The 25,839-nt window shown below is 38.1% G+C and overlaps 2 long non-coding RNA genes across 2 annotated transcripts; both read left to right on the top strand.

The window, feature by feature from the left end:
• The first annotated feature begins 2,291 nt into the window (after positions 1 to 2,291).
• Positions 2,292 to 11,241, top strand: LOC127524888 (uncharacterized). Its single transcript, XR_007933196.1, has 3 exons — positions 2,292 to 2,397; positions 9,188 to 9,234; positions 9,893 to 11,241. It is a non-coding gene; the product is annotated as an uncharacterized LOC127524888 (long non-coding RNA).
• Positions 11,242 to 16,574: 5,333 nt separating this feature from the next.
• On the top strand, positions 16,575 to 25,839 carry LOC127524887 (uncharacterized). The gene is made up of 3 exons (XR_007933195.1): positions 16,575 to 17,476; positions 17,612 to 17,758; positions 25,728 to 25,839. It is a non-coding gene; the product is annotated as an uncharacterized LOC127524887 (long non-coding RNA).

Below are 25,839 nucleotides of genomic sequence, written 5' to 3'. Positions count from 1 at the left end.
ACATGTGCCAGAATTTTTAAAATCTTTACCAGACACAAAGATGCAAGGTAATGTGCACACTAAAGTAACACACAACACATGACATGCCTGTATGCTCATGAGCCCTCTCAGAGTAAAAAGCGCTGACACAGATAAATGGAGGACATTCAAATCAAACTACTGTGTATATGACTAATGATCCATTAATGAGGACCTACTCTTTTGTAAACATACACAGAGCCAGCGTCTTTAAAATCTTTAACACATGTGAACGCTCTGGCTGCTGCCTGGCCAATAACGTGCTCTCTGATTGGTGTGTAACACGTTCTTCAGCCAATCGCATTTTACAGTTTTGCATCTGTAGTTGCTAAACTAAAATCATTTGTAAAATGAGCCTTGAGGAAAATTTTATTGCTTAGATGTTTCCTCCTTTCATATTTCAGGAGACTTAATGAACTCTCAGTTATATTTCATTTCAGGATAGACTTGGTCTTAGGTGTTTCACCTATAAGGAGAAATAATCACTCATATGAGGCAACTAGTACAGAGATTTGTGTAGATTACATATGTAATATGGCCTTGGAAAAATGTTGAGAAATGTTCAAGTTTGGCATTGTTAAGGTCTGAAACTCTAGAGGAGACACAAGCATCCATTTTCTCCCCATTTAATCTCATTGGTCTAGGACAAAGGTGTCAAATTCAGTGCCTGGAGGGCCACTGTCCTGCAGAGTTTAGCTCCAACCCTAATTAAACGCACCTGAACCAGCTAATAATAGTCTTCAGGATTACTAGAAACTTCCAGTCAGGTGTTTTGTAGCTGGTTGGAGCTACAATCTGCAGGACAGCGGCCCTTCAGGAGCGGACATGTGGTCTAGGAGATACAACTGATATGATTTTTCAGAAAACAAGATTTATTATCTTAAGTCATTTACTTTTGTATCTTGATTTGAGAATGTTTAGATATTTGTACTGGAAAACAAGACAAAAATACTAAGTACAAAATATCATTTTTTGAAGTATATTAAAGAGATCTTATCTGTGATTTTTCTTTCCTTTAAGTTGAGCCAATGTTGTTCTGTTGTGGATTGATAGACATCTTGAAGACATTTTATGACTGTCTCTGTAGCCTAGGAGATACTTTAAGCTTCTTCTGGAAATCTTGACAAAATACAATGGTTTTGTTAAAGCGATCCTTTAGACCAGATTTCATATGCTGATGAAGGGTCACATTCTTCCGTTCTCTTTCATTTTGAACAAGAGCAGACAACAATGCACCCCTCATGTCTCGTTTTGAATAAAACATATTGAAATGACAGTGTCCGTGCCCACAGCCCCGCCTCTTTTCTAAGTTTAGCAGCTCTGAGAAGACTCAAGCGAACAAAATGAAGTCATTTCTTAATTTATGAGCTCCTCCTGTCAGATCCATGTGTTTTGAGTTGTGCTTGGAAGCCATCTTGTGAATTCTTCTCTGGTAATGGGGATTAGGAGGGCACAGCTAATGTAAACAATGCCTAAATTCTTCCATCTGATGTTGCAGTTTATCTCTGATAGAATGAAACACTGACCCTCTGCGAGCTTAGCAACCGATGAATACAGCGATCACCACATGGTCATTTTGCTGTCACCCTTTTTCTACCAAACTATCTGTTGTAATTGAACAAAAATGTCAATCTGGTAATGGTTCAAAACAGAGCTGTTTGTAATGGAAACGAAGCAGCATTCTTCCATTAAATATTTGAATACACAAGCAATGAGCGCTTTGGAAACTCAACAAAATGCCACAGTGAGATAAACAGATGATGTTTCCTGCGAGATTGAGAATGAGCTCTTCTAATCGGTGAGAAGAAGTGATGAATTGTTCGGATTTTATTTCTTCAACATGGCTTGACAGCTGCGCTCTTTTCATCTCTACACTTCTGCATCTAAATGGTGGAGTTTGATGCTCTGGCCAGGTGTTTGACTTACTGTCCAGCTCTCCGTGGGCAATTTTCTGCATTATTGTAATCAATGAGATAATTGAGGAGGTTGAGATGTTTGCCCTGTCTGCAAATAGCCCCAATCAATGACTGCACTTCAATTGGGCCAATTAAAGAAATTGTGGTAACATGAGACAGATGGAGTGGGTGCTTAGAGACTGGGCTTCTCAGCATCCCCACGGTCGTTTTTGTCCTTTTCGAGGTAAAGAATCAAGTTTAACTTTTGGAGTTCTTGAACCAATCTCCCCAACGGATGTCTTTGACTACACATCTTTCTGTATACCAGTTATGTTTGTTTTTATAACATTTTGTCTGTCTTTACTATTCATTCGTTACAGATCCCAAAAGCTCAGATGACTGATTGGATCTTTCAGTGGCGTTGGCTGAAGGTGAAGCCGTTCTCTTGTACACCAGAGGGATGTGGCTCCCAAAAAAAACAAAAGTAAGAGAAAGCAGTGATTGGATTATGCGAGTGTAAAATCACACCACGAATCCACAAGAAGATTGTTACAAAAACAAGATACAATTTCTGCTTGTTGATCTGTAGTTTGTGTTTGCATTCTAGTTCGTATCACCTGTTGAAATGTGCATGTTCAGGGCTCCAACAGCGGTCTGCTTCTGTGATCCTCTGATCGGGAAATTCTGTTTGAACTGATTTTACCACAGGAATTGCCAGGGATCTGTGGTTGGACTGGACTCGTCCGCAGTGTGTAAAATAATCTGACACTCTAGGATTCCAGAGCTGGTAGCGGTTTGGTGGGGAACGCTTAATGTTAAACACTATCATTTGAAAGACTGTTGAGGAGCACATGCTAGGTTATGTGAGAAATTGGACTGGCAATTAATTATTTTTTTTTATTTAATTAATTACATGATGTGCTGATTGATAAATGCAAATTATTGTTTTTTTATTTTTTTAATCTTTGGCCGATACTTTGAATTCACCTTTTTTTTTTTTTTTTTTTTTTTTTACTTTGAGTTACTTATAAGACTTATGTTTAGGATGAAAACCTCCCATCCATTCTCCAAACCATTTATCCTCTGTAGGGTCGCAGGGAAGAGGAAAACAGTTCTTTTAAAAACAAAGAGTCTTGAGACTCTTAGTAAGTGTGGTTTGGCGAGCCAGTAACATACATGATTTTTATTTTAAATGTTGTTAATTAGTTATTCATTTATTCATTCATTGTTAATTGGCATCTTGCATTGATAGCTAGTTGGTAAAGAAGTATGGCAGAAAAAAAAAAAAAATTATATGCATGAAATGGTTGAAACCAAAACAAAGGGGGAAATATTTTTGATGACAGTTCTAGTAATAATTCATGCCATCTGTCAAACTCAGCTCATGGGCTTTTGATGAACACTTGTTAACGCTCACTAGAGCTGTTCATAGAGGTCCTCAGGTGGTCGTGTTACCTGACATCAGTCTTTAAATTTTCGCGGATATACAATTTCATTGTGTATCAAGGTGGTATCCTTTCTTCCCCATGCGGCCTTAATTTGACTGCTGATCCCACCGAAGATTCACTGGTTAAATTCAAGGCGTTCCTACAGTTTTCATTACGACTGTTTCATAACGAAGTGCTTGCTGATTTATGTCATTCTGGGGAAACATGTGAAACGCCGCTGTGCTTCTCTTCTCCTTTGAGTGAAGATCCGTTCCATAATTTCAAACAGAGCTGAATTTATACTCTAGAAGAACGCCATGAGTATTTACAGCCTTAAATGTCTATGAAAAGCTTATTTAGAACATACAGTGGCCCCAAAAGGTGTTTTGATACATTTTTGGACACTTATGTCATGCTTAAAAAATGTATGAACTTCGTTGCATTAAATTAATAAAATATCAAACCATATGCAATTTGCAAAAAAGAAAAAAAAGAAAAATAATGTGAGACCTTTTTCTCAGAACTAGCTTCACTTTTCTGAGCCATTTTTGCAATTACTTTTAATCAGCGGGTCCCAAGGTCCCATTTTAGTGGATGTATGAAGTCAGTTCCTCTCGAGTTCACACAGGTGTCCTAGCAGAATAACCACCGGAGTAGTCCATTACATTAACTTTGAACATGTTCCACTAACATCTGACGATCAGAAAGTGTCTTCATTTGGAACGATATATTAAAGGCTAACAAACTTCTTTTTGTGAAATGTTTTTCTTGAATTCTTTTATTACATACTTATGATATATTGCTTTTTAATGAATGCCACTTGGTTAAAGAGTTTCATACAATTATAAATGTGGCAAAAGTGTCCAAATAATTTGTGTTTATATAAATAAGACCGTGAGAACATGGACTCGAAAGTGCCCTCAGCAACATGCTGGCTTTCCTCTACTGTGCTGTTTTTCATGAGGTATGCAGTCCTCCTCTTTTGAACTCTAAAGAGTTCTAATAGCCGTCTTGATCTTCCCTTTTTCAAAGAAAGAAATGTTTGAAAACTTTTCCAGCCTGAAAATACTGCTCTGTGACCCTTAAAGTAGGTCTAGTCTCAAAACTAGAAGCAGCTTAACTGCTACTTGACACCCTGAGTAATAATATGAGAATATGGATGAGTGAATAAAACCGTTGAGGGGTTTGCTCTAAGACTCAGGCCCAGCTGTGGTCAGAGGAATCTGCTAGTGTAAATGATTTGCTGTCCTGTCCCACACATGAGATAAATGCATTCATTAGACATAGCGAACTGTGCTATGTAGGGTGCCTTGGTCTGGCTTTGGGCCATAGGCTTTAGAGAGAGACAAACACAAGTTGTCCGGCCAAAACAGAAGCTTCATCACCCAAAGGCATGCTCAGCGCTCTCACAGACAGCGTGCTCCATTCACCGGACATTCTTCTGTTCACAATCAATCTCACACCCTGTAGGAAAATTAGCAAGGCTGCACGTTGTGAGAACGGACAGCTGCAGGCAGCCGCATGGAAATTAATAAGAATGAAGATCCCAGGAAACACGAGAGAGTTAAGATGGAAAGAGAGAGCAATCGGTCTGTGGTTTTATTTATTCATTTATTTATTTTAAATCCAAGCAAACACTCCAGTTTTCTGATGTTACATAAGTAATTTATTAGAGCTGTCAAGTTGAGGGATTTTTTTCTCACACAAGTAGTGAAATATTTATTTGTAATAGCTGAACTTTATTTAAAAACCTTAAATTACATAACTTATAGTGACTTTAACTACATTTGTTCGTCTCGATTTCTCTTAGAAATATGACTGAAACATGTTTCATATTTTTTTATGTTGCTTTTGTTGCAGCCCTACTTAGAAACCCTCTGAGTTACAGCACTGTGACGTTTGAGGATTTAAAAGGTTTTACACAAAACCAAAAAGTTTTTGTGGGCAAATATCTCTAAACTCATTTCCAAATGTGATGAATGAGACAGGACAGATAGCTATTACATCACCAGCTGGTGTCAGTGCGGAATCCCTACGGACATCTGTGGAAAACGTTTGCATTTGTTTTGTGTTGATTATCATCTTGCCGAGCACGCCGTGCCTTCGCTTGCTTGGCCACTGCAGGTGGTAGGCCCCTCTTGGCATGGCTCTGAGATGCTGGGCCCAGTTAACGTAAAGGCTGAAGCATGCGTGTGAAAATGATCTGCTGGAGAATGTGGCCAGCCCCATTGCACCAGCTGTCTGCTGCTTTAGTCTCCATCACAGTGTGGAAAGCAACGCTGTGCTGTTCGTGGGTGGAACTTGTGAAGCTTTATTCTAAAATGAGTTAGTTTGCTGTGGGACCTGGTTGAAATTGCATAAGTTTTTCTCTTTTCTTTTTTAAGGCTGTGAGATATGAAAAGTATGAAAAGTTAATATGATTTCTATTAATAGTCTATATAGTATATGTAAAAAAACAAAAACAAAAAAACAACTACATCACATTATATTGTTTTAGTGTGTTTGTTTTACATTTCAGAGCGATTGTGGGGTGATATCACCTGAACTGGCATATCAGAAAGAAACAACTATGGCACTATTTACAAGTTCAAAGGCATAGTTCACCCAAAAATAAAAATTCTGTCATCATTTTCTCACCCTCATGTTGTTCCAAACCCGTAAGACTTTCATTCATCTTCTGAACACAAATGAAGATCTTTTTGATGAAATCTGAGAGCTTTCTGTCCCTCCATAGACAGCAATGCAACTACCACTTTGATGCTTCAAAAAGTTCATAAAGAGATCGTAAAACTAATCCATATGAATTGAGCAGTTTAGTCCAAATTTTCTGAATAGACTTGATCGCTTTATATGATGAACAAATTGAATTTATGCTTATATTCACATGTAAACATTCATCAACTCACACATCAGTTGTGGTAAACGGAAGCTCAAGCGTGTTCATTTGACGTGCGAGAACCAATGAGGTTCATTCTCGTGTGTTATGCAGTATGTTTGAGCTTCCGCAAGAACCAATGAGGTTTATCGATGTGTTACGCAGCATGTTTGAGTTTCCACAAGAGTTTTGTTCTCGCGTGTCCAGCAAGTTTGGTTGAGTTTCTTTTTATGTTCACTGATCAATGTTTATATGTGAATAAAAGCCTAAATTCAATCTGTTCATCATATAAAGCGATTGAGGCTCTTCAGAAAATTTGGACTAAAACACTCAATTCATATGGATTAGTTTTACGATCTCTTTATGAACTTTTTGAGGCGTCAATGTAGTAGTTGCGTAGAATGTCTATAGAGGGAGAGAAATCCTTCAGATTTCATCAAAAAGATCTTCATTTGCGTTCTGAAGAAAAACAAAAGTCTCATGGGTTTGGAACGACATCGGGGTGAGTAATTAATGACAGAATTTATTTTTGGGTGAACTAACCCTTTAAGAAATTGCACCATAGAATTAGGAATTGCAGATCTTTACCACTGTTTAACATAGATTGAGAGACAGAGAATTTAGGCTCCGTTCAAAAGTTTGTCTATTTTATTTTATTTTATTTTATTTTACAGATTTTTAATGTTTTTGAATAGAAGTCTATTATGCTCACCAATGCTGCATTTCATAAATATATTACAATTTAAAATATAAAATATATATTTTTGTTTGTTTGTTTGTTTTTGTTTTATGTAAAATAAGTTTATAGAAGCGTGTGTCTCTAAGGCCAAAAAGAGGCCAATGGGCATTGATGCATATTAGGTTTCAGCACCGCAGACAGCACTAAGTAGGACTTCTTTATTGCATATGTGGATCGAAACTCTTAGACAGGTAAGTTTCCTATTAAGATTTGTGTTAGTCTTACACAGCGGTATTTATACTGAGAACAACATGGAGAGACGCAGAGTATAATAACAGAGGTGATTTTCCAGCTCCCATCTGGATAGCGCTTCCTGAGAAACGACCTGAACGACAACAGCAGTGATTCGTGAAGAGAAGCGAGCGCCGCTCACGACGCAATCTTGAACTTGTTTCCCGTCTCCCACGGGAAGTCCGCAGTGGATTCTGCTGCTTTTCTCTCACTGATGGGCCTGTCCTACGGTTAGGCAGCATGCAAAAGCCAAATTTTAACTGAAATCCCCAAGATGCAGGCCCTTCTTTACAACCCAGCACTGCTCTACTGAGAATCCAGCAGTTTTATGAATTAGTCAAATAAGTGTGGAGCCAGGACTTATTGCAGTATGATATTCTTGAATTTGACTCTGGAGGACGGTTCATGTCCACTAGACTCATCTCCACTTTAAGACTTACTTTGACTCTGACTTAATCTTTTGGGGGCTCGTGGGGGTGTTCTCTGGTTTACCGCATGAAGGATGTGTGGATCAGAATGCGCACGATGAAACACATTATCATACTGGGCTAAATGATAGAACCTTGAAGTTTTCCAACAGCTCTCGTTGCATCGTACTTTTCTATTGACAGAGCACATCGTATTTCTTCCGCCTATCCAATTACTTCACATTTGAGCATCATAAATACTGTGGAAGAGAGACCGAGGGAGGAAACTTTGAAGGCCCATTGTTCCTGCATTCTGGCGTGGATCAAACTTCCCCTACCAAATCTTAATCTAAGCAGTTATAAGTGACAGACTGGCTTCAGATTAGCAACACGGGGCAAATTTTGCCAACAGCTCTGATGGAGGAAAGGAAACTGCTGAGCTCGTAAGTCATCCGAAGAGTATTCCAGACAAACACTTTATCTGACACTCAGAGAAGTACTGAAACATGTGTCTCGAGCGCAGGCAAGATTTTTGACTTTAAGGGTCCCTGTACATGGAAAGTTTATTTCTGAATCGTGTGTCAATCTTTAGATTTATTACGTATGGCTAATTGATTTTATTGCAGGAAAGAGGAAAAACTGCCCACATGCATATGTTTAATGCATAACCCGGTCTTGACGTGAACGCACTTTTACTGGCAGTGACACGTTCATGCTAATTCTCTGAATCAGTCAAAGCTTCTGAAGCTCTCAATGGGGACTCAAAAATACCACACCAAATTGAATGAATTTTAAATTTGCCATACCGTAGTACTGAGATCCATGTGGAATATTTGAAATATGTTAAGATGAGCATGGTTCATAACTCACGGTGAAATATGGGGATGATGATCCGTGCAGGTTTAGCTGTGCTAAAGAAGCCCTTGTCTCAGAAACTGCACGTGGACAATGTGTTGAAATTGTGGGATATGCGATTAGGAAATGGATTTGAAAAGGCCTGACTGAATGGATTGGTTCTGCTGGACGTGCGTCCCATTTGCTCCTGGTCCGAAGCATATGCTCTACAGCTCAGTGTATCAGATGAAACCTGTAAGCCACCGCAAAATACTGCCTGTGGCTGTATTTGTGTCAAAGAAGTTTACACTGGGCTTTATAAATGAAACTATATGTGATTCTGACTGTACATTCTTTAATTCAAAGAATGAATGTGCATTATGGTCTCATGGGTAAGGATCATAATGATTTTAAATTAGGTTTAAAGCATAAAATTGTTTTTGATCATTATAATTATCCAAACAGTTTGATTTAAATGTCATATGGAACTTTTTTTATTGCTTTCCCCTGAGGTCCATTTATAATGTTTTTAAAGTTGTTTGTGCGTATTTGCTACAAAGGTCCATTTTTTTCTTGAGCATTTTTTCCACCTTTTCTCATATGCTTAGAATTAAACAAGCTGTTTTGTGCTGCTGTGCCTTTGAGATCCTTTGCATGTGAACTGAGATACAGTGGTTTGCTGCCAGGAACAGCACAAGATTTGTCAGATTTTACTCTTTTATTTTGTTTTGTTGTCTCATATCTCTTTATTCTTTCTGCAGATTATATCATTACACCAGTAAGTGGCAACAAGTGACTGTCTTTACGAGTGAGTCATTGAATCATTTATTCAACCAATTTTTTCAACAACATTTGATTCATTCATGAACAAAACAAGTGACTGTCTTTATGAGTGAGGCTGCATTCCACTTTGCTTTTTTATGCCCTTCCCTTTCTAACTTCCCTCCATCTCGTTGACTCAGATGAATGTCATTGCTTACGTTGCACAAGTGCCCACAACTTGTGTAACCCGTACAGTGGGTTGAATTGGAATGTCCCAAGCCTTTGATCACTTGGAATCCGCTAAGGAGCTGATTTATTTTTTCCCTTTGTGAGACGTTCCCTTTGTTTAAACACGAGACGTTTAAAACTGCTTTGGCTGTTTTTGTTGTCGAAGCAAAAATAGACAAAGTAACTGACAATATTTTGTTTCAAAAGTAGATTACTCAATATTAAGTTCTCATTTATTAAATTTTAAAAAATAACATGCTAAATAGGAGTTTTTGTAGCTTAGTTTCTTCTATTATATAAATATAATATATATATATATATATATATATATAATATTATATATAATCCATTGATATTATCCATTTTGTTAACAAAAAAAAAAAAACTGTGTCCCATGCCACACCTCAGCTCATATCAGACACCACCCTGACACCTGTCAATCATGAAGTCTGATTTTGTGCTCTTTGGTTCATCAGGGTGTGACTCTCCCCCGTAAAACACACACCGTGTGATGCACAACTTCCCTTTCCTGCCGACACACAGCTGCGTGTCTGAGGCTTGGCGCTCTGCTCTCGTAAATCAAGGCTTTCTGCAGCAGCAGGATCCAATCAGGCCCAGGTGGAGGCCCAGGGGGCAGCTCGGGGGCCAGGCCTGGGGAATACAAGCTCTGTGCTGGACACCAGAAGAGACTAAAGGCCCAGTACAGGAGAAAGTGCAGAGGACCCGAGCTGGAACCCTGAGGGATGCCAACACGCTGAAAGATCTTGGGGAAGATCCATCACATCCACTACTAACCTAAAGTTTCCCTTTTACTCTTTCACAAACTGACACACACATTTTTGTGTTCTTTCTTTCTCAGTGATGTACCCATACATACTTCTTTCAACAACTTATCCCCCAAACACACACAGACATACCCACAGCCCTCTGTTGGTGTCTCCTCACAGGAGAGAGGGTTTGCGAGGGAGGGGTGAAGGAGGGATGTTGATGAAAAGTGGCACAGGCCCACGGAATGTGATCAGGCCTCCACATCTGCAGGAAAGACGAAACCGGCCTCCCAATTTTACAATGATGATGTCAGCCTGCCTACATGACAGTGTGTGGCTGAGGTGCCAAGTTTCTCCTCTTTCGCTTTGTGTTTTTTTTTTTCCTTTTTCCTTCTCTACCCTTTTTTTTTTTTTGCTGTCTTTTCTGCTCTCTGTGCTTTTTTTTATTTTTATCCGAACCCCCTTCCTTTCTTCTTTCTTTTTTTTTTTTTTTTTTTTGTCATTTTTCCTTCTGTTCACAGCGAAGCCTAGTTTTATGTTTTATAGCATGTAACTCTCATGGGACAGTATTAACCATGCTTTCATATGGGGCGAATTGAGAGCTGGTAATTTCTAATTTCAGAAATATACTGTGTTTTTGGACTGTATTCAGCTCATCTTTATGATTAGAAGCACTGCTGACCTCAATGTCTGATTGAAACAAAACTTCACAGGTGTAATATGTTTCACATTCTGTTTTTCTGTACTCAGAAATAGTCATTGTAGTGGCTGTATACAAAGGCCAATTATATCCTAAATTATGTACAGTGACTAATGTGAAGAGAACACAAATATTCTTTACTGTATTTGTGTTCTGTACTAGGATATATGCCCAATTTGAATGCACTTCTCCATTATTTGATCATAATTTTATTATTGATTCCAGGATCAATAGGAAATTAACACAAATATCTCTTAATTGAAATTCCTTTTTTATGCTTTCCGCAGGCAGTAAAGGTGCATTGTTAATTACAGGACTCAAATAAAACAAGTAAAAAGTTATTCAAAAAGTTTTTTGAATAAGGCACAATCTATTGAGAGCATGCTAAAAAAGAATGAATATTACTTATTTGAAATACTTAAACTACAGTTCAGAAGTTTGGAAGTCAAGATTTTTAAATCTTTTCGAAAAAAAGTCTCTTATGCTCACCAAGGCTGCATTTATTTGATCAAAAATACAGTAAAAACAGTGATATTGTCAAATATTGTAACAATTTAAAGTCCCCCTGTGGTGAAAATCAAGTTTTTAATGTTGTTTATATGTGGTGTTTTTAATATGCTTTAAGAAAAAACGTGCAAATTCATAAGTCAACACCATTGCTGAGTATTTTCTATTGAAAACTGCAGTGAAAAAAAAAGATTTTTGAAAGGTTTGAAATCGCTGGTGTTTCTGACGTCACAAACTACCTTGTAACCAATCACATCAACGTGCCGGCGGCTTTAGCATATCATTAACCATAACCGTTCAGAAGCAGGAGAGTCTCAAGAGAATATATCGCGATATATTTTTCTGTTGGTATAAAAAATTGGGTAGATTTGGCAATATGGTGGGTGTATGATTTATGAAATTACGATGTTATGATGAACTATATGCCTTTCTCCACTGACGTTCTGAGTTATTCAAAGCGACGGTAAGGATACTGATTTTCAGAAGGCAGCTATCTGACTTGTGAATGTGAACATGGTTTGTGTAACATTAGCAACACATTATTAGCTGTTTGATAATGTAGTCAAGCAAAAGGCTAATCATGTGTCTGGCGTTGTAAAAAGCGATACCATTGTGCAGCGTTTACCTCAGTAAGTTCACCGAGTGGATCTCTTGAGCTTGTGCGAGTGAGCGAAGGCAGGGCTAATAAGTATATTCATCTTATATATACTCAGATCTGTGTATATTAAATGAGGCAAGGGTGTAGAGTTACATTCAAGCTATTTTAAGGCATGAAGAATTTTTTTTCACAGGAAAAAAAAATGTTTAAATATGATCAAAGAGGAGTTTTAAGGGATAAAATTATTGACTACAGGGGGACTTTAAAATAACTGTGTTCTATTTTAATATCTATAAAATGTAATTTATTCCTGTGATGGCAAAGCTGAATTTTCAGCATCATTACTCCAGTCTTCAGTGTCACATGATCCTTCAGAAACCATTCTAATATGCTGATTTGGTGCTTAAGAAACATTTTTATTATTATCAACATTGAAAACAGTAATGTTTTGTTTTTGGAACATTTTTTTCAGGATTCTTTGAATAGAAAAGAACAGCATTTATTTGAAATAGAATTTTTTTTTTTTTTAAATCTAGATTTTTACATGAAAATACAACATGGAAAAGTGGTGCAGTTGTTTCACCTTCTGTTAGATATTTTGTATAGTGATACACTAGTGCACATATTGATGTTTATTGATTTTACATGAAGGAAACAAATAGTAAAAAAAAAAATGTTTATTAATGGAAATTGAAGATCTAACTACATCTTGTTAGTGGTATGATTTTCATTGTCTGGTACTGAGAGCGCTATGGTAGTCTTTGCAAAAGTCTTTGCTTAGCCAGCTGGTATAGTTGGAGCAGACTCGGGATTATGAAACAGACTGTGAAGAAACTTGAATGAATGAATTAATTATATTCTTCATTCATTTTTCCTCAAAATACACATCGAAGCTGGTGACCGCAGATGCAGGGAAAGTCCCTCTGATTGGCATTTGGTGACACTTGCCACCCAGGGCAGGTCGACCCTGCAGAGTCTATCTTGGTAGTGCTGATGACAATTCCCGTATGTTTTTCTTGTGTGAAGTCTCTCTTTATGAGAAACAGCTTTTCTCTTGTGCTTTTCGTGGGAAAAGGATCCAGATTCCACTTCCCCGAGAATGCGTGTGTTGAGGAAGTGCGCATTTCATCATTATTCTGATCAGTTCATTTTAAGAGAATATTATTATAATTCTTTTCTGCTCAAAGTGCTACAACACCAACATAATGAAATCATAAATTACATGCCGTAACTCTCCTTTTTCGGGCGGGAAAAAGATGACTTTCATCTAATTTTACCTCAATGAAATAAAGATGGAAACTTTTTGCTCTCTTTGTGCCAGTAGCAATGGCTTTTTAAAATAAGAGCAGAGAGCGAAACGTAGTCCCTTGACAAGACGACTGGGATTTTGCCAAGAAAGAAAGTGGTGAAAAATCCATTCTGCCTACCTGGGGGTCAGATGCAGTTAGGCCTGATACTTTGATCAACAGTAAAGAAAAGTACTTTCCCTTCATTTTAAATGTCCAAGCAGCAGCTGTAGAGGGATTATATTTACATATTAAGGAAAACAGGACGAAAGGATAGAGAGATGGAGGCATGGTGAGGAAGGTTTGAGTTACAGGCCGAGGCTCCAAATGGAAGCGTTTTACTGAACTGATTCTGCTGGGCTACTTTCAACACCAATCAGCATTACAGTGTTAAAAGAGCTAGAAAGTGTGCACACACATACTCGAACACACACTTACATGCAAAATTCTGTTCACAGTTTGCTGTAGGCTACACAAACATACAAAATCTGTTTGTTGTACATTCTGTACACACACTCATTCCGAACATTCCCTCTAAAAACATTCACACAACACTCTGTGCCCATTATTTCGTCCACAGTTTCATCTGGTATGTCAACAGGCTTTGGATAGATCTCACTGGAAAAGTATTTTTGGTGCATTGACTTCACCATAGATCCAAGAGCAGCAGCAAATGTTTTATTTTAAGGAAGGAAATAACAGGACGTGTTTCTTTTCTAGTTTGAAGCGGTAACAAGGTGCACCAGACAGCTTTTGGAACCGTTCGCAGTCCGGTTAATTCAGAAAGTGTCCATGGCACATCTGATATGCATTATCGTACGCTGGAGTCCCTGATGCTGTAAGCGCTGAAGGCCGCAGGTGTGAGCGGGTGTGCTGTTCAAAAGAGTAAACAATATACTGTGTGGTCATAAACAGTAGAAGTTATTTAGACGCGTTCAGAGCACATCTATCATCTCTAAAGCCCAGACTGCTGGATGCATCAGGTGCCGAAACCAACAGCAGCTTTAACTCTTTGATTTAGGTTTATTTAGTTTATGCGGCCTTGGTTGTCATTTCTCTGAATCACGAATATGACCACACACATTTTTAAAGAAGGTTGCCTTGGTAAAAACGGCACGGGCTCCTAAGCACAGGCTGGTGACAGCTCTTCTCCGTATTTGGCTGTGTATACCGCGGGGCTTCAACAGCATGATTGAGTTATTTTCTGGAACAATAGCACAGGATAATCTCTGTGTCCTTCACATTGATCTCAGAGTCTATATTCAAAGGAGGAATTCTCTTTTTCTCTCACTGGATGTGTGTATTTCACTCTCTCTCTCTCTTTTCCTCCTCATCTGTTCTACATTTTCTTCTAATTGCCATTTTTCAAGTTACAGTCATCTGTTATTGTTAGGGTTAAAAATGTCAATCACACAAGTACCAGAGTTCTGCATGTGTATGTGTGTGGGTAAAATGTCTTGTTTCCATCTTGTTTCCACTCAGACATGTGGAGATGTGGCAGATGTGTCCTGTTTTTGTTTCAAGGTGATGTTGGTGTAAGAAAAGGCCCTTGCTAGCTTGTGGTTTTGCATTAGTACATGGTTTGTGCAATTACATCTCTTTTTGTTTCTATATGAAGTCACACCTTTACTGAAATCTGAAGGAAAGATGTTTTGTGTTTCATTAGGATATCTAAGAAACGGAAAGGGCAATTTTATAAATGTGGATAAATATACAACAACCTCTCAAACTAAGAAATTAGGTTGAGTAACCTCTACTGTGTCCATATGATTCAGACGCTGATGTTATTTTTAGTAAAAGATAACAACTTATTTTTATCTTCCCGTCTGTTTCTTTCTCAGCACGTTTCTGCAGGTTATGGAAAGCATGTGTGGTTGAGGCAGATATGTTACTGGGATTCATTTAGCCATGTAAGTGTTACTAATCAGATCCTGACTACTTTTGTTTTTCTTTTCTTCTTCCTTTCCTCTCTCGTTTTTTTTCTCCTCGGTTTTGGTGGGATGATGCCAGCTTCCTTTTCCTCTCGCCATGTCGGATCATCTATGAAAGCGAAGCAGACCAGGAAAAGCTCATTAAATGGCTAAGGATATTGAGTTTATTCGGCCCAGTCAGAGCTGGTAATAAACTCATATATTGTGGGTCCGAGTGAGTGGGAAAAGAGGGGTCTTGCAACCTTTTTTGTTAACCTAGAAAAGTCTCTCCACATTTCTGTGTGTTTTTCTGATTAAAACAGTTTGGTGTATTAAATAGGCCTTGCAGTTACTCATGTGTCCCATTTGCTGGAACAGCCTTCCATGGTGTTTTCTTAATAGGATGACCGACTTCCTGGCACAGTCCTGGTTTTACAAGGTGTGTCCTGATAATTATAATAATAAAAATAATATGTCACCCATTGCAGCTGATGAATGTGCATATATATTTAAATTGTTTTTACATTTCAGTGTTATTATTAATATTTTGGTAAAATGAACTGATGAAATTTTTTGAACAATGAAATGTTTTTAACAATAGATATGCATGTAAATGTTAAATACAATTTTATAACATACGGTTTAAGAAAGAATGAATTCTGACAACACCTGTTTTTGTTCTTTTAAGTCATTTGAGCTGCAAAAAAACTTAAAAAATCTAAATGTTAATTTAAAATGGTAAAAAAAACATAATTATATATCTATATCTGTATATATATGTATGTATATATATATATATATATATATATCAGTTGATCTTATATATCAACTGTAAAATGTACACTACCATTCAAAAGTTCGGGGTCAGTAATATTACCAAGGGGCAGCATGTATACTGAAAATAGTCAAGGGCCTAAAACAGACCCTTGTGGCACTCCATAATTTACTGACATTAACTTGGATAATTCCCCGTTTAAATAAGCAATATGGTAACGGTAAGAAATGCTAACCATCTTAATGTCTGTCCATGAATACCAGTGTAAATTTGTAATCAATCTAAGAGTATGTCATGATCTTTAGTGTTGAACGCAGCACTAAGATCAAGTAAAACTAGTACTGAGATGCAGCCTTGGTCAGAAGCTAGAAGCTTTTACTCAAGGATGCATTAAATTGATCAAAAATGACAGTAAAGTCATTTCTAAAAGTCACAAAAGATTTATATTTTAAATAAATGCTGTTCTTTTGAACTTTCGATTTACTAAAAGACCCTGAAAAACGGTTTCCACAAAAATATTAAGCAGCAACTGTTTTCAACATTGATAATAATAATACATTTTCTTGAGCACCAAATCAAGATATTAAAATGATTTCTGAAGGATCATGTTACACTGAAGACTGAAGTAATGCAATGTCGTAATTACTGTAATTTCGAGATGAAAACACGTGACATTCTCAAAGTTGTTCACATCCTTGGACTGGGAATTATATGTTTCAATGGCAACACTATTACTGGCCAAACAAATCTACAGCAGTCAGGTGGTACAAGTAGGAGCTCTTAGGACATTCCCAGTTTACAAGCTGCAAATCTGATTTCCATGAGGACGTGAACGCTTTTTAAAAGTTGAAATCTCATAATTACAGTAAATTCGACATGGTGTGAATGCACCTTGATACACAACCAAACATACACACAGTAGACCTTTAGCTTTTTTCAGTTCAAATTAATTATGTTAGTCTAAAACTGCCACTTGAAATTTCACATTATATGCATTTATTTATTTAGATTTATCTGGTCACCCACCCTGTTTCTTCCACACATCTCTCTTTAGAATAAATGGAGAATAACTGGGAGAGACTTCATTTATTTACTCTAACTTTGCCCCACTGGTCCTTCTATGGTACATCCCATTCCACAGTGCTCCGGCAACCATCAGGTGTTCCATTTGCTTCCCTCAGTGCTCCCTGGGAAATGTGGTTTGCAAGACACCCACACAATCAGGATGCTCATTTCACAGTTCATGCAATGGGATTTATGTCGTACATTGAGTTTTTTTCTCTCTCTCTTCTTTGCATTAAAGCTTGTTTCTAAACTACTACTCAGAAATCCAGCCCTCTTTCTGTGCGTCTGCCTCCTGGAACAGTCTCTGGAAATGACACCTGCGACACAGCCGCAATGGCTATAAAATGACAAATTCGAAGAGGGGAAGGAAAAAAAAGTGAGAATAAAAGAAAAAGCAGAAAAAAGTGTGTGATGGGAGAGCAGGGTTTTCTCAGCGCTGGTAGGAGCAGATGGTGAGCACATTTTGCACATCATTTGTGAATGATTTCAAAATCTATTTATCTATTCCAAAGAGATCGCTGGAATCCCCATCTGCCTGTCTTTTTTCTTCTCTCTTCTATAATCGTTTCCATCCCTCCATCTTACAGCGTTGCAAACGGAGAAGACGAAGAGGCTGGCTCGAAGAAGAGCTAGAGAGAGACAGAAGACAGAGAAAGAGGGGGCCTCCATCATAAAGAATGTAATACTGCCACTGTTGAACAGCAGCAGGGAGCTACAGGCAGAAGCCCTTCAGAGTGAGTGATTGACTTTAATGTAAATCACAGATCTAACAGACCACAGCACAACAGGAATGCTTGAAACTCTGCGTGTGTCTGAGCATATGTAAATACGCATGAAACTTGTACATAAACATGCCACTTTGCTTTTAAGAACTCTCCGAGACCCCCACGTAAACACACTTACCCGCAGCCCCACTAACACGCACAATATCCTGCTTTACGTTTGCAAACGTTTAAGTCCGCATTATATTTCCATGCAGCTACATGTGTCTATCGAATTAGCATCTTTAAAGACACTCCATCATTACAATGACCTGCAGATATTCCGAGTCAGATATCGCTAAGCGTCCTGAACATGAACAAATCATGGTTAGTGATTATGTTTGGACGCGTGTGTTTGTTTTGATTGGTCGCTCCAGCATGCTGGCATCCGAGCATGACTTTTCATCTTCCTGCAGACCTACGTACAGAGTCTGTGCTTTACAAATAATGCTTGTCTAGCGCATCCATCAACAAGGGCTGCATTGCTGTAATGTTTTGTCCAGATCAAGTGTTTTGCGTCTTCTGGTCTCCTGCTGTCCCCATCAAACACATCAGCATGGAGGAAAAACTATTACCACTTAGAGGGAAACGGCAAGAGGAAAGTGCGTGCTATGCAGTCCACATAGCGAGGCGTAAGGTTATAAATCTCTCTTTTATTCAAGGGCCGATGCTTTGGTGTTAAAACCCAAAGCGTTGCACAGGGAAAGTGCAACAGATCTAAGAGGGAAACGGACAGCCATCAATTGCTTCTCTATGAGTTTGGAAGAAGAGAAGCAGAGCGATCGATCAAACTCCCGTTGATCGTACTGACAGATATTTCCCGCTCCCGGGACATTAAGTGGTTTGATATAGCAGATTCCAGGATTAAGGCTGTTTGCAGGTTTCTCAGTAGGATCTGCGGAAGGGTTTTCACTGGTCTGAAGGCCACATGTGCAGTGTTTGTATCTGTGAATCCTCATCTTGTCACTTTATAACCCATAACAAAATTATTACAACTCCTGACACTTAATTATCCTGATTTAATATCCTGTGGTCTCTGATGATACTGTAACTGCCAGGGAAGCACAACCTCATGGTTTCTTAAGCCTTTCACAATTACATCATTTCCTGTGTGAGCATCCACAGATGATGAAACGATTGTCGTATGACCCACTCTAAAAGAGGACTGGACGATAATCCCAATGATAGCATTTATGTCCATAAAAACTGTACATTTGAAGACTAAATGCATTTGCAACAATGCATTTGGCGAGAATCCCATCGCAACTTCAGTGCATCACATGCTCTTTTTTCTGTCCCGACTATTCCTAAGCTGCCAAAATATATTTTTCCAAGAGTTATGTTCCTGTCCTTGAGAAACATAACCACTACAAAGGCTAAAAATGAGTAGGAGAAAAAAAAAAAAAAAAAGAGAGAGAGAGCGAAATGAAACGCTGAAACATACGGGAGTCCGCTGAGCACAAAAGACGCCAGCGATTTAATGGGTTCCATATCGGAATTTCTCTGACTGCCAATCACAGAACAAAATGACATCATCTTAAACTCTGTTACACAACAAACATGTATTCAAGCAAATAATCTAATAGTGGAATCATTGCTGGCGTAGACAAGACAATTGATGTGTTCCATATCAGATTTTCATTAAAGTACAGAATCAGCGTTTGATTGACAGCTGTAAAATGACTGGTGTAGGAATATTTTCAATATTACAGAGACATGTAAAGAAAGGGTTTGCATATTGAGGTTAAAATTGTGTAAAACTAGCAGCTAGCAACGACTAGGCATTGTTACGGTAAATGTACAGTACTTTGCTGTTTAACCACAGATTCAAATTTCTCTGTTGCACATTTCTTTTGGATGTTTAATTTTGATGAAAGTTTTTAATAGTGACATTAAAGACAATATAGGTGCTACAAAAAGACTTTTTGTTACAATATAATTTTTTTGTAAAGCTGCTTTGAAACAGTGTATATTGCTATACAAACTTGAATTGACTTAGTTTGAAGATGTTTTTAGGTTTAAGCAGGGGCGTCAATTGAGTGCAGGGTTTGGCGACTGCCATACCTTGGCTGCCTGGTCAGTGCAATTTATATAATTTAATTAATTGCATGCAGGATTAACGGAGTTATGTTACTATGTGTAATATATAATCTGTATTTTTAAATAAAACAGAAAAGTAAGTAAATGAAAGCGATCTGGTTGTTTTATTCGTGTTCATGTAAGATCGCAACAGTACTACCAATGTGTATTCACAACGTGATTTTGCAGCGTTGAGTATTGTTGCCAATCACAGGGATTTCTGTTGAAAATAATGACCAATCAGAGGTGTTTTAAGTTACCGGTTGTCCTAAGCAGCCGCGACGGTGACACGCGACGATTCTATTTTAGTCGCGGTTGGAACAACAACAACACAAAGTATGGCAATGTTAAAATCAGGTAATGTTTATGTGCTTTATTTAAAGTTAAAAGCGTGTAACGTGGCTTTGAATATCATTTACTATGGCTACAAAGCTGGAAGCACTAAAAGCAACAATGGAAAATTCACCTCAGATCTTGAAATTAAACAATAGGAAGCAAGAACGTTCAAACTGTGAACGTAACAAGTGTATTCTACAACAGAGATTGTTATAGTAGCTCAGTATGTATTTTTAATTATGTTTGAATGGTGTAATATTTGTGAATTGATTATGTAGGCTACTTAATCCATTTCCTTGCGAGTGCCGTCAAGTTTAAAGGGATGTTCACGCAAAAATGAGAATAATCCCATGATTTACTCACCCTCAAGCCATCCTAGGTGTATTTGACTATCTTCTTTCATACGAACACAATCCGAGATATATTTAAAAATATCCTTAGTCCTCCAAGTTTTATAAAGTTTGTGAATGGTAGGCCAAATTCTGAAGACAGAAAAAATGCATCCATCCATTAAAAAAAAAGTAATCCATACGACTCAGGGGTTAATAAAGGCCTTTTGAAGCGAAGGGATGCGTTTTTGTAAGAAAATATCCATATTTAAAACTTTATAAATTCAAATAACGAGCTCCCGGCGGACAACCATACGCATACTGCGCACGTCAGTTTGGGCGGAAGAGCAACCTTTGACCTGACGACCTGATGCACGCGGAGGCGCGGAGGAGAGAGCAAAACAAAACACTGGTCACGAATTAGAAGTTTAAAATGAGAAATTTTAAAGAGAAATGTTGGAGGATTTAAATATAAGAGAAGAGGAGCTTGAGTTTGTTGCCCAGCCGTATTTGATTGTGATACTCCTACATCCTGCGTCATTCATTGTGTCAGAGGATTACTCATTTGGCGCAAGTCGACTTGCGCATTCTGCGTGCGCCGGAAGCTAGTTGTTTGATAAAGTTTTAAATATGGATATTTTTCTGACAAAAACACATCCCTTCGTTTCAGAAGGCCTTTATTAACCCTCAGGAGTCATATGGATTTATTTATTTTTTTTATGGATGGATGCATTTTTTCTGTCTTCAGAATTTGGCCTTCCATTCACAACCATTATAAACCTTGGAGAACTATGGATATTTTTTAAATATATCTCGGATTGTGTTCGTCTGAAAGAAGATAGTCATATGCACCTAGGATGGCTTGAGGGTGAGTAAATCATGGGATAATTTTCATTTTTGGGTGAACTATCCCTTTAATCTCTGGTGCCATGCAAATGCCACGAGAGTCCCTTCCACACTGTGTTCTGACTGGCTGTGATTTTTGATTGATTGACTTTTAGTTTTACAAATGAAGACAATTTTTGTAGGATGAAAAAAAATGTTTTTGGTAATCATATTAAAAATAACACTTAAATTGGATAATATTCAGACTTTTGAGCTTTGAAGTACTGGAAAAAGTTGTGTGAAGAAAGTGGGACTGTCACGTCGAGGGAGTAAGATTGGATGATGTCATCAGGGTCTGCCATACCCTGGCTTTTGGTGAAATGACACCACTGGGTTTAAGCAGTATGAAAAGAGCAATTCTGACTATCACTGAGTCACTTTTGACTTATTGGAACAAAAATAATACATTGTGAGGAATGTTTCAACTGTTTTTGTACATATAATGAAAGTCAATGAGGTCCAAAACAACACTGAACCCCTTTGACTTTCACTGTATGGACAATAAGAGTTGAAACATTCCTCAAAATTTCATAACACAGGCTTGATTGACATAAGGGTGAGTAAATGATGACAGTTTTAATTCTGTAGTGAATTCTATCCCTTTAAAAGAACTATTATTTGTTACGCCTTCACCTTCATCAGCATGTCCATGTATAAATTAATGCCAAACTCTCTTGGAAAACAGCTCTCATATTTAAAGCGTGTAAAGTGCAAGCGGGCTTCCAAATAACAGGTGATTTCACAGAATCGCCTGCCATCTGTGGTCTTATGCAATGAAGTGTTTATTACGTCAGCACTTTTAAGTCAGACCACCACAAAGCTTCCATCGTGCTTTTGTTTCATGCCAGTATGGACTCAACAACTGGTTGGGAATTGCAAAGCTGATACAAATAGCAGCTTTTGTGGCGGCTCCTGAAAGCATCCAAAAGTCAGTTTGTGATTCGCAGGTGGTTCAAATTGAAATGTAATCACACTAGACTTTATTGCAATGGGCATTAGAAACCATTCTATAAAAATATTAAATGTCATTATTTAAATCTTCCAGTACAGTTGTGCAAATTGCAGGCGTTGAAAGCTTATATGATTATATAACCTTATTATTTTATTTTGAGCGATTCCAAAGCCCCCAAAGCCACCTGGAGTGAATAGACACCCAGCAATACTTTAATTTACAATTACTTAGAGTAAATTAGAATAAAAATATATCTGCCGGACCACCCTAGCCTCTTAAATCAAACCATATGCACATATATTGCTTTAAGATCAAATGTAAAGAGCGTGATTTAGCAATCAGTCGCCTAAATTTCTCCAGAGGGCTGTTTTCACCCAATAATGTAACTGGGCTGTGGTTCAGGATGAACACCCCTCTGAGGAATGCTGGGAAATGCAGTGCACTCTGGTTAAGAAAAGAAGGAAGAATGAAGCACAAGTAGGTGTTTTCATTGGAAAGTTCCAAACACAATTACATAGGTATTGTTCATAAGGACTCAGACAAGTTCAGCTTCTTTCTTTTTGGCAAGTTTCAAGGCTTTAGGACTGCCAAATTTTATGGGTTTTATTCTGGGTTTTCATACCCTGAGGGATTTGAAAAACAAATTTGATTATCTAAATTGTAATGGCAGACATCAAATGAGTAAATAAATAAATGCAGGGGAAACGTTCATAGCATTATCTCATGGTATTTAATTTTAGCCAGATGCTCTGAGAACAAGCAGAATCAGTCTGACAGTGAACTTGTAAATCTCAGTCAGATGGGCCAAAATAAAATCATCCACTAATATTAAGTTCAAGTTTAAATGCATGTCTTAAAAACAAAGTATGGTGAGTTTTAGTCTTAATTTCTCCTTATAAGTAGCAAAAAATCAGCAGCATCAGTAACTCTCGATGAACTTGAGCTAATGACGAATGAAAGAGGACTTTCTCTGGCAGAATCTGTCTATGATGGTTATTTTTGGTTAATTGCATTAGAGCGAAAGTGCAGATTTAAAATGAGTAATTTAATTACATTTGCATTTAACAGTTGCCCAGGGAGTAGTAGCATGACAGTTATTGGGTTAAACTTGTCTCTGTGTGTGTGTGTGTGTGTGTGTGTGTGTGTGTGTGTGTGTGTGTGTGTGTGTGTGTGTTGATAAAAGGTAAACTGATTCCAAAAGTTTGGAGTCAGTATCATTTTTTAAAAGACATTAATACATTTATTCAGCAAGGACACATTCAATTGATCAAAAGTGACAAAGATATTTATAATGTGACAAATGTTCTTTTGAACTTTTTAAAGTGTTAGTTCACCCCAAAATGAAAATTCTGTCATTAATTACTCGCCCTCATGTTGTTCCAAACCCGTAAGACTTTTGTTCATCTTTGAGACACAAATGAAGGTCATATTGATGAAATCTGACAGCATTCTGTCCCTCCATAGACTGCCTTTGCAACTTTATCTTTGACACTTCAAAAAAACAATGTTACGCAGCACGCTTCCGGAAGAGGTTTGTTCTTGTGCGTCATTCATGTTCGGTTAAACTTCTGTTTATGTTCGCTGATCATGTGAGTAAAAGCCTAAATTAGATCTGTTCATCATAAAAAGAGATCGAGTCTCTTCAGAAAATTTGAACTAAACCGCTCGATTCATATGGATTAGTTTTCCGATCGCTTTATGAACTTTTTGAAGCATCAAAGAGTTGCAAAGGCAGTGGGGACAGAATGCTGTCATATTTCATCAGTAAGATCTTCATTTGTGTTCCGTATATATGGAACGGAGATGAAACAGGTTTGGAACGACATGAGGGTGAGTAATTAATGACAGAATTTTCATTTTGGGGTGAACTAACCATTTAAAAGAATCCTTAAAAAAATGTATCACTAATCACATACTTTAACATGTATAAGAATAAGAAATGTTTCCTGAGCACCAAATCAGCAGGGATCTTGTGACACTGAAGACTGGAGTAATGGCTGTTTTTTGTTGTTGTTGTTGTTTGTGCTGTATCGACAGACTGACGTATTGAGTGATTCATGTAGCCACAAAATGAGAGACCTTCCCCTTGCAAGTGGTCACAGGAGACACATTTGAGACATGTTGTAAGCAGCGATGTGTCTTGTTTAACCACATGTGATCAGATCACAAGAGACAGATTTTAATAAGGCTTTAGAGTGTTTCTATTCCAATTGTTAAGACTCTTGACTCTTTTTTTTTTTTTTTTTTTTTTTGTGAGGAAGAGTGACTGCAAGTGAAGTTCTCCATTGTCCATATCAGAAAACAGGCCAAGAAAATGCCCCATATCTAATTGTCTCTCTGTCCGCACGTACAACGCAAACTCACTAAACAAACACAGATGCATGTAAAACAAACATGACTGCTGTTTCTCTTCGGTTGTGAAGAAATAGTGCTGATTTGTGTCACTGCTCTCAACGGATGGAATCGCAGACTCCGTGCCGGTTTCAGTCCTGTTAGAGACGCTCGTAGCGGCCTGATGGTTCATTTCGTCACACTAAGCTCCCGGTGTCGTGTTTGTCAGTTCATCAGAATGGTGTGTGAGTTGGAAGCTGAACTTGCTTTCCAAATGACTGCATTCCCTGGAGCTTGGCAGAAAAAATCTGGAATGCTTACATTCTTGGTCCTTTCTTAAATAATTTTTTCACCTGCAGTAAATTGCATGTTATTTCCAAAAAGTATCTCTCTTATGGTTTACGTAAGCTCACAAAATATGCTACACATTTCACAAGACAGTAGTTTGGCTGGCCGAAGCGCGCTTGGGTGGGGAGGTACAACATTGCTGCGCAGACACTAAAAGAACAATTCAGAACGGTCCAGCTGAAAACACCCACTTCACTCCCGTGGGTCTTAACCCCAATATGAGTCCAGATGCTTTTATCAACTCTACACATACATCCAGGCTCAAGCACCTAATAAATACTACGAAGAGGGACAACAGGATCAGGAGGTCACTCAAAACATTAAGTGCGTGTGTTCAAGTGTGTCTGCGCAGGAGATGATGACTGATCTCAGTGTTAGTTAGTCACGGTGTGAGAATGCCCGTGAGGTTGTTTTGATTTAGATTTGTTCATGTGCGTGGGTTTGGGGTGAGGATGTCGCAAGTGTATGTTCAGTAGGTTCCCAGTGAACCAGAAGCTTTGAGTGACCTGATCTCATTTTCACCAACAGCATTAATCCTGTTGCTTTGCTCCTGCTGCTGCTGCTGCTGCCACATGTGGTTTGTGTTTCTCTCCCAAAGAACTGACCTACCTATTTCCTGATTTCCAAACCCCTGATTGATAGCCACTCTTTTTTGCCCCTTCCCTTCTTCTCTGATTCCTAGGTCTTGATCTGCGAAAGGCGAGATGGGCATAGATCTCAGGCGAGAGAGGCTGAAAAATGAGAGCCGGGCAGAAAGGTGTCCTTGGGAGACCCTGTAGCGTTTTATGAGGCAA

The sequence above is a fragment of the Ctenopharyngodon idella genome, chromosome 13, assembly GCF_019924925.1.
Source record: "Ctenopharyngodon idella isolate HZGC_01 chromosome 13, HZGC01, whole genome shotgun sequence".
Taxonomy (NCBI): domain Eukaryota; kingdom Metazoa; phylum Chordata; class Actinopteri; order Cypriniformes; family Xenocyprididae; genus Ctenopharyngodon; species Ctenopharyngodon idella.
This window is presented reverse-complemented; position numbering and strand designations above follow the sequence as displayed.